Source organism: Phyllostomus discolor, chromosome 14 (assembly GCF_004126475.2).
Source record: "Phyllostomus discolor isolate MPI-MPIP mPhyDis1 chromosome 14, mPhyDis1.pri.v3, whole genome shotgun sequence".
NCBI classification, from domain to species: Eukaryota; Metazoa; Chordata; class Mammalia; order Chiroptera; family Phyllostomidae; genus Phyllostomus; species Phyllostomus discolor.
The window spans coordinates 44,607,421-44,617,797 of NC_040916.2; the positions used below are offsets into that span (position 1 = coordinate 44,607,421).

Sequence of the window (10,377 nt, forward strand, 5' to 3'; positions counted from 1 at the left end):
TATTTTTCCTGTCTTTCTTTAAATATATTTTATTGATTATGCTATTACATTGTCCCATTTCCCCTCTTCACTCCCCTCCACCCTGCACACACCCTCCCACCCACACCCCCCCCTTTAGTTCATGTCCATGTGTCATACTTGTAAGTTCTTTAGCTTCTACATTTCCCATACTATTCTTGCCCTCCCCCATCTATTTTCTACCTACAGTCTATGCTACTTATTCTCTGTACCTTTTCCCCCCTCTCTCCTCCCTTCACTCCCCTGTTGCTAACCCTCCATGTGATCTCCATTTCTGTAGTTCTGTTCCTGTTCTAGTTGTTTGCTTAGTTTGTTTTTGTTTTTGTTTTGGGTTCAGTTGTTAATAACTGTGGGTTTGTTGTAATTTTACTGTTCATATTTTTTATCTTTTTCTTAGATAAGAAAAACAAACATTTCAGATAATAAGGCTTGTTGATGATGAATTCCTTTAACTTGACCTTATCTAAGAAGCACTTTATCTGCCCTTCCATTCTAAATGATAGCTTTGCTGGATAGAGCAATCTTGGATGTAGGTCCTTCCTTGCCTTTCATGACTTGGAATACTTCTTTCCAGCCCCTTCTTGCCTGCAAGGTCCCTTTTGAGAAATCAGCTGACAGTCTGATGGGAACTCCTTTGTAGGTAACTGCCTCCTTTTCTCTTGCTGTTTCTAGGATTCTCTCCTTCATTTTATTCTTGGTAATGTAATTATGATGTGCCTTGGTATGTTCCTCCTTGGGTCCAACTTCTTTGAGACTCTCTGAGCTTTCTGGACTTCCTAGAAGTCTATTTCCTTTGCCAGACTGGGTGAGTTCTCCTTTATTATTTGTTCAGATAACTTTTCCACTTGTTGCTCTTCCTCTTCTCCTTCTGGTACCCCTATAACTTGGATGTTGGAACATTTAAAGATGTCCTGGAGGTTCCTAAGCCTCTCCTCATTTTTTTGAATTCTTTTTTCTTTATTCTTTTCTGATTGGATATTTCTTTCTTCCTTCTGGTACACACCATTGATTTGAGTCCCAGTTTCCTTCCCATCACTATTGGTTCCCTGTACATTTTCCTTCATTTCACTTAGCATAGCCTTCATTTTTCATCTAATTTGCAACCAAATTCAACCAATCCTGTGAGCATCCTGATTACCAGTGTTTTGAACTGTGCATCTGATAGGTTGGCTATCTTCATCACTTAGTTGTATTTTTTCTGGAGCTTTGATCTGTTCTTTCGTTTGAGCCAATTTTTTTTTTTTTTTTTTTTGGTCTTGACTAGCCTGTTACGTATGAGGGGCAGAACCTTAGGTGTTCACCAGGGCGGGCCACTCAGTCCCTGGGTTGTGACGCTGTATGTGGGGTGGGGTCCAAGAGGGAAAAATAGCACTTGCTCTGCTCTCTGTCAGATTTCAGCTCCTTCTGCCGCTTCCCCCAAGCAAACTGGGCCCTTCTGGTGCTGATTCCCAGGTGGGTGGTTTGTGTACATTCTAGGACCCTGTGGGCCTCTCTGACGAACTCTCCTGTGAGGCTGGGAGTTTCTCCTGCTGCCGCCTCAGCCCCCACAGGTGTTTTCAATCGGTGTTTTGAGGCTTTATTTCCCCCACCCTGGGACCTTGGGTTGTGCGGTCTGTCTCGCTCCCCAGTTTCTCCTGGTTTATCTGTGAGTGAGTGTGGGATCGCCTGGTCTGCCAGCCGCCTTGTGTGCCGCGCCCCTCCACAATCTGCCGCCTTGCTGGGTCCGCTCGCCGCAGCTTTGCCACAGCCCCTCTCCACCCGGCCACCCCACTCCGCCCCTCCTACCGCCTGGGTGGATGTGTCTACTTTAACTTCTTGGTTGTCAGACTTCCACACAGTTCAATTTTCTGTCAGTTCTGGTTGTTTTTTGTTTCTAAATTATTGTCCTTATTTTGGTTGTGCGAGGAGGCACAGTGTGCCTACCTACGCCTCCATCTTGGCCGGAAGTCGCCTATCTTTCCTGTCTTTTTTTTTTTTGCTTAGCTTCAACTGTTACAAGGCAGCCTTGCCCACTGCCCAGGACCTTGAACTCTCTGTCAGTGGAATTGGGTTTGAAAAACTGCAGTATGAGAGCGAAGGCTCAGGCGCCTGATTGGTGGCTTAGGAGGGAAAGAAGGTGCCTCTTAACCGTGGAGTCTTCGAGATTTTCTGTGCACACAATCACACCCATTGTGAATATCAACAGTTTTGCTTCTTCATTCTAATCCTTTTGCCTTTTATTTCTTTTCCTTTTTTTTACTACCCTGGAAAACCTCCAAGTAATGTTGACGGAAAGTAGAGAGAGAAGGCACCCTGGCCTCATTTCTGTCCCTGGCTGTGGTAGCCAGCCTCCGAGGCAGCCTCCAGGTCCCGCCTGCCGGTGTGCACGGCCCTGTGTGGTCAGGCCCCTCTCATACTGTTTGTGTGACCAGCTGAGCGTGACGGAAATGATGCTGTGTCACTTCTAAAGCTGAGTCATAAAAGACGGTGGCATCTGCCTCTCTCTCTTAGAAACTAGTTCTGGGGAAGCCAGCTACCACCTTGTGAGCAGAGGTCCACGTAGTTAGGAACTGAGGACTCCAGCCAGTGACAAGTAAAGAGCTGAGGGAGGCCTCCTGCCAGCAGCCCCATGAGTGACTCTGCCCCGCCGTCTGGCCCCAGTCAGGCCTTCGGACACTGCAGTCCCAGCTGACGTCTGCACTCACCCTCGCGGGAGACAAAGCCAGAGCCATGCCAGAGCCATGCAGTTAAGCCACTTCCAAACTCCTGATGCACAGAATCTCCGAGATGTTTATTGTTTTGACTCACGAAAGAGTTGAGGTAACTTGCTACACAACAGTTAATCAAATCGCTTCACTAATCTGGAGGGGAAAGCTTTCGATGTTTCACCATTAGTCAGAACGTTTGCTCTTGAGGCTTTGTAGCAATCCTTCATTGTATTAAGGAAGTCCTCTTTTATTCCTACTTTGCTAAGAGTATATATCATGAATGTATGCTGAATCTTATTAAATAGTTTTCCTGCAGCTATTGAGATGGTGTATGATTTCTTTCTTATTTGGTTTGTTAATGTAGTAAATCCATTAACTGATTTTTTAAGGAAGTTAAACTTGGCTTGCATTACTGAAATAATAATAAACACAGCTTGGACACGATGTATCATTCCTTTTTATATAGTGCTGGATTCGACTTCCTGATATTTATTTAGAATTTTTGTGTCATTGTTCATGAATGAGATTTACCTGTAACCTTTCTTCCTCATACTTTGTTTTGTGGTTGTTCTGAGATGGTAAGTCAGGAGAGGTCACAAGAGGAGAGGCTCAGGGAAACAAAAAAGTTTATTATACTCAGGCCCTAGAGACAGAAAGCCAGCCACAACCCGGTGTCGCGCAGGGCCAAATCTGAAAGGCTGCAGGGTGGTCAGAAGACAGGGGGACCAGTGAGCTTAGACCACAGCCTTTATTGGGGTTTCTGTGGGAAAGGCAAGGCAGGGCAGGGTGAATGGTTCAGGGCTGGATAGTTTCAATAATTCTGGCTCTCTTCGAGCTGTAGGGGCAATCCCTAGTTGCCTGACCCCTGCCCTGGGATGATTAAGGTAGAAGAGTGTTGCCTTTTGGGATCCGAGGGCCAGACCGAGGAGGCGTGGCTCTGGATGGCACCCCAGGCTGGGGGTCTTTTGCTGTCCCTGGGAATGATCTGTCCCCTGGGCAGAAAGGTGTTTTTCTTACATGTCAAAGCATCATAATCTATGGAAAAATTTTAAACATTTACAATACATTATACTAGCTTGAAAATTATTTGGCAAGTGTAATTACTTTTAATCTCTAAAAAGGTTTGTATAAAATTGACCGCATTTCTTCTGTTTGCTAGAAGTTGCTGGTGAAGTCTCGTGGGCCTGGAACATGCACTGGGGCAAAATGTTTACCTAGTATTTAAATTCTAGTAAGTTATTGGCATATTCGGAACTTCTATTTCTGCTTTGGCAAAATTTCATAAACGGTCTTTTTTTCCCCTGGGGAATTTATCCATGTCATCAAACTTTTCAAATGCTTTAGCATCAAGTTCATAATATCCTCTCGGTTCCCTTTTAAGTTCTGCAGGGACAATAGTAATGCCCTGGTTTTCGTTCCTGATATAATATTTGTGTCTTCTCTTTCTCTCTGTGTCCCTTTTTCCTCTCACCAAAGGTTTATCACTTTTCATTAGTCTTTTCAAAATACCAACTTCTGTTCTTTTTATTCTATTCTGTGTATGTTTTCCATCATCAGCTTTATTATTTCCTTTTTTCTAATTTCATCAAGTTTAATTTGCTATTCTTTTTCTACCTTTGAGTGCATATATAGTTGATTAATTTTCAGCTCTTTAATTTTTAAAAGATATCTTATTTATTTAATTTTAGAGAGAGGGGAAGGGAGGGAGAGAGGAAGCGAGAGAATTATCAATGTGTGGTTGCCTCTCACACTCTCCCAAACTGGGGACCTGGCCCACAACCCAGGCATGTGCCCTGACTGGGGATTGAACTGGTGACCCTTTGGTTCGAAGACCGGCACTCAATCCATTGAGGCACAAGAGCTAGGGCTCTTCTTTTTGAACATAACTTTGTAAGGCCATAAATTTCCCTCAAAAGAATAGCTTGTATCCCACAATTTTTTTTTAAAGATTTTATTTATTTATTATTTTTAGAGAGGGAAGGGAGGGAGATAGAGAGAGAGAAACATCAATGTGCGGTTGGTAGGGGCTGTGGCCTGCAACCTAGGCATGTACCCTGGCTGGGAATCGAACCTGGTACACTTTGGTTCCCAGCCCGCGCTCAATCCACTGAGCTACGCCAGCCTGGGCTTATCCCACAATTTTTAACATGTAGTATTTTTAAATGATTAAGTTCAGACTTTTAAATTTTATAATTTCTTCTTTGATCAATGGATTATTTAGAAATATGCTGTTTTATTTCCAAACATATGAAATTTTCTCACTGTTGTTTTGGGGTTTATTTATTCTTTTAAATTTTAAATTACAGTTTACTGTCAATGTTGTTTTGTACCAGTTCCAGGTATACAACATAGTGGTTGGACAGTCATATTCTTTACAAAGTGTTTTCCCTGATATGTCTAGTACCCAGATGGCATCACTGTTATCAAATATTATTGACTTATTTCCTATGCTGCACTCCTGTTGTTTTTTTATCTCTAGCATAATTGCATTTTGTGGCTAAGGAATAAACTCAGAAATCAATAAACATATTTAGAAACTTTTTAAACTACTGATTTTAAAAACTAATAACAACAGTTTCCACACACCAAAAAAATCCCCAAAGAGTCATTCTCCTTTCCTTCTGGAGGTTTTACGATGCACTGTAACCATTAACCAGTCTTTGGACTTGTTGAAACTAGCTTGAATATTTAGCATATGGGCAATTTCGGTAAATACTATATGTGTGTTTGAGAGGGATGTGTATTTTACAAGTTTTCAGGTATAATGTTCTATGTATCTATTTGGTAAAGTTAGTCAATAGTGTTGTGCAAATCTTCTATATCTTTACTGATATTTTTGTCTAGTGAGAGAGTGTATGAAAATCTCTACTATAATCAGATATTTATTTAATTTTTAATTAAATGCATTGCAATTATGTTATTAGGTCCAAAATATTTAGAATTATTATATCATCCTGGTGAACTGAATCTTTTGTAGTTATGAAGCATTCTAGTAAAAAGCATATAGTAGGATTTAAAATAGTTGGATTTTAAAAATTCATGTATAGTGACTGAAGGAAACCAAACTCTGGGTGGCGAGCATACAATACAATATACAGATGTTATATTACAGAACCATAAACTTACACATGTTCCCCTAATAAATCTAATTAAATTTTTAAAAATCTAGGCAGACAAGCAGTGTCTTTTAACTGGTGCACTGGTCTATTTATATTTAATATAAGTAGTGATATTTTGGGATTTAAATGTACTAGTTCCAGTTTGTCCCACCTGTTCTGTGTTCTGGGTTTTGCTTGTTAGTTTGTTTGTTTTGGTAACAGCTTCACTGAAATCTAATTCATTTACCATGTAACCACCCGTTTAAAGTATACAATTCAAAGGTTTTTAGCATATTCACTAAAGTTGTGTAACCGTTGCCACAATCGATTTCAGAACACATTCATCACCCCGGAAGACACCCTGTAGCCTTTAGCGGTCATCCTCATTCCCCAGCTACCCCACCCCAGGCCCTGGGCAACTCCTAATCTCCTTTTTGCCCCTGTAGATATTTGCCTATTCTCTAAATTTCACGTGAAGGGACTCATTCAATAGATGAGCCGTTTTTTAACCTGGTGTAATATGTTCAAGGTTCACCCATGTAGTCGCATGCATCAGTACCTTGTTCCTTTTCAATGGCTGAATAATATTCCAATGTATGGATATACACACTTTACTTATCCATTCATCCTCTGATGGATATTGGGTTGTTTCCATTTTTTACTATGATTAATAATTGATATGAATATTCATGTACAAATTTTTGTGTGGACAATTGTTTTCATTTCTCTTGTATATACCTAGGAGAATAGTTGGGCTACATGGAAATTTTATGGTTAACCTGTTGAGAAACAACCAAATTGTTTTTCCAAAGTGGCTGCAGTATTTTACCTTCCCAGCAGGAGTATATGAGGGTTCCAAATTTTCCACATCCTCATCAACACTGTCATTATCTGTCTTTTTTATTTTACAGTCCTGGTGGGTGTGAAGTGGTATTTCATTGTGGTTTTGATTTGTATTTCCATACTGGCTAACTATGTGGAGCATCTTTTCATGTGTTTATTGTCCGTTTGTATATCTTCTTCTACTCAAATTCTTTTGTCCATTATTTGATGGAATATTTATCTTTTTATTACCCCAAGAGTTGTAAGAGTTCTTTACATAATCTAGATAAAAGTTCCTTATCAGCCCCGGCTAAGGTGGCTCAGTGGGTTGACTGCCAGCACCAAAGGGCTGCAGGTTGGATTCCCAGTCAGGGCACACGCCTGGGTTGCTGGCCACGCCCCCAGTTGGGGGTGCATGAGAAACAACCACACAATGATGTTTCTCTCCCTGTCTTTCTCCTGTGTCTAAAAATAAATTTATTTATTTATTTATTTATTTTTAGAGAGAGGGGAAAGGAAGGAGAGAGAGGGAGAGAAACATAATTGTGTGGTTGCCTCCTGCAATTTCCCAGCAGGGAACCTGACCAGCAACCCAGGCATGTGCCCTGACTGGGAATCTAACCAGAGATTCTTTGGTTCACAGGCCTATGCTTAATCCATTGAGCAACACCAGCCAGGCCTAAAAATAAATTTAAAAAAAATTTTTAAATATGCTTATTAGATAGATATATGATTTACAGATATTCTCTCCCATTCTGTGGATTGTCTTTTCACTTTCATGATGGTATTTTTTGAAGTACAAGAACTTTTCATTTCATATAGCCCAATTAATCTATTTTTTTCTTTAGTTGTTTTTTTGTTTTGTTTTGTTTTCTTCAGGATTATTTTTTTAAAGATTTTATTTATTTATTTTTTTTTAAGAGAGGGAAGGGAGGGGGATAGAGAGAGAGAGAAACACCAATATGAGGTTGCTGGGGGTCATGGCCTGCAACCCAGGCATGTACCCTGACTGGGAATCGAACCTGCGACACTTTGGTTTGCAGCCCACGCTCAATCCACTGAGCTACACCAGCCAGGGCTAGGATTATTTTTTAAAATTATTTTATTGTTGCTCAATTACAGTTGTCTGTATTTTCTCCCCACCCCTCCACCCCCACCCCCTCCAAACTCACCTCCCTCCCTTGCTTCTACCCTCCCCCCGGTAGTTGCTTATATTTTTAATGTCATATGTTACTCAAGGTCATGAAGATTTACACCTATATTTGTTTGTTTCTACAAATGTCATAGTTTTAACTCTTACACTTAAGCCTTTCATCCATTTTGAGCTAATTTTTGTGTATGACATGAGATAGGGGTCCAATTTCATTCCTTTGTATATGGATATACAATTGTCCCAGAACCATTTGTTGAAAAAACTATTCTTTCCCCATTGAATTTGTGGTATCTATGTGGAAAATCAATTGACCATAAACATGAGGATTTATTCTGGCTTCTGAATTATATTCCATTGTCCCATATGTCTACATGTATGTCAATGCCACTGTCTGGATTACTGTAGCTTTGTAGTAAGTTTTGAAATCAGGAAGTGTGAATCCTCTAAACATTGTGGTGTTTGAAAGTTATTTTTCTATTTTATTCTGATTACTTTTATATATACATATATTTTTACTTTCACCTGAGGACATGCTTATTGATTTAGAGAGGGGGAAGAGAAGAAGAGAGAGATGGAGAGAAATACTGATGTAAGAGAGAAGCATCCATCGATTACCCGCTCCCTAGGCATTTGCCCTAACTGGGAATCAAACCCGTGACCTTTTGGTTTACAGGACAACACTGCAACCAACTGAGCCACACCAGCCAGGACTGCTTTTACTATTTTTCCTTTGTCTTTGGTTTTCTGCAGTTTCACTATAAGGTGTAAGGCCATGTTTTGGGGGAGTTTTTATTGTTGTTTTCTTTTGTTTAATCCTGCTTAGGATTTGCCAGATTCTTAAATATATAATTTGGTGTATTTAATCAATTCTGGAAATACATTTTTCAGCCATTTTTCCTGAACTATTGCCTATGTTCATTCTTTCCCTTCCTTATGGGGCCCTATTCAGTTCTTTTCATCGTGGCATCCATGTCTCTTGCCCAGTCCTCTGCATTTTCTGTCTTTTTGCTCCATTATGCATTATTCTGGGTATTTGCTTATGACCTATATTCCAGGCCATGAATTTTGCCTTCTGCTATTTCTAATCTGTGGCTACAACTATTGGTTTCTTAATTTTGGTTATTTTTGTTTTAAATTCTAGAATTTATATATTGTTTTACCTGTTAAATTTGCTCTATCATTTTTTAAAGTTTCTAGCTCCTAGCCAAATTTTCCATTCTTGACTTTTATTTCTTGAGCATAACAAACATAATTGTTTTGTAATCTGTGCTGATAATTCATATCTGGAGACTCTCTGAGCCTACTTCTATTTTCTATTGTTTCTACTGTTCTTATTGATGCTATTTTACATCCCGGGGTTATCTTTGTGTGCTAGAAATTGTTTTTGAAAAATTATTTATAGAAATGCCTGACACTCGAGATACTATTGTCTTCCTCTAAAGAGAACTTATTTTTCTGTTGGCTCTTGAGGTCACTAGCAATTGGGAACCACCTTAAACCAAGTTCAGGGCTTGGTATTTCTGGGGTCACTTTTGCGCCCAGCATGCATCCCTTTAGCATCACACCCAAAGCAGAGAAATGTTCACTAAGTTCCTCGTTCTTGGCAGGGCTCTGACTCTGCAATTTCACCCTAGCCCCTCAGGCTACCAGGATTGCAGCTCACACTTTTCCAGAACAAAACCCCTGAGACATAAGCAGCCTTCAGGGAAGGCTTCACCCCTCCACCCTCCCAGCCTCTTCCGTATCTCAGCGTCCCAATTCAGGGATGCTCAAACCTTGTTACTTCTCTCATGTTTTTAAGATGACTTGTTTTAGTTTTTAAAGAAGTTTTTATTGGTATGAGGATTTATTTGAATTATCTAGGCTTCCATATCCAGAATTGGTGGTCCCTTTCACCCTCAACAGAGGGGTCTTCTGAGAAGGTAGGGTCCTCACTGTGCTGTGGGATAAATCATGACTGGTCCCCGTCAATCACGGCAACCCCTTCCTCCTTGCTCATCTGAGAAGGGCGTATCACTCACTCTGGGGCAAAAAGGCACTTACTTGGTTCCGACCTAGTTTGCGGCACATGGCTCAATGCACCAAGAAGGTTGGAGGTATCAGTAAATACGAAACCTATTATGGCACCTCCCTCAGGAAGATGGTGAAGAAAATTGAAATCAGCCAGCATGGCAAGTACACTTGCTCCTTCCGTGGTGCAGCTGAGATGAAGAGGCAAGCCGTGGGGGTCTGGAACTGTGGTTCCTGCTTGAAAACAGTCACTGGCAGTGCCTGAACCTACAACACCGCTTCTTCCATCACATTAAAGTCTGTCCTCAGAAGAACTGAAGGAATTGAAAGACCACTAGGTGCTCCACAATTTGAAACATGCTAACCTATAATAAATGGATTAATTTATGTTAAAAAAAAAAAGAAAAAGAGGCCCTGGCTGGTGTGGCTTAGTGGATTGGGCACCGGCCTGTGTACCAAAAGGTTGCTGGTTCAATTCCCAGTCAGGGCATATGCCTGGGTTGCAGACTAGGTCCCCAGTTGAGGGTGCAAGAGAGACAGTTGGTGGATTCCCTCACACATTGATGTTTCCCTCCCTCTCTTCCTTTCT

The 10,377-nt window shown here is 40.8% G+C and overlaps 1 pseudogene; it reads left to right on the forward strand.

Moving 5' to 3' along the window:
- Positions 1–9,827: 9,827 nt before the first annotated feature.
- Positions 9,828–10,126, forward strand: LOC114489130 (annotated as a pseudogene).
- The last annotated feature ends 251 nt before the right edge of the window (positions 10,127–10,377 follow it).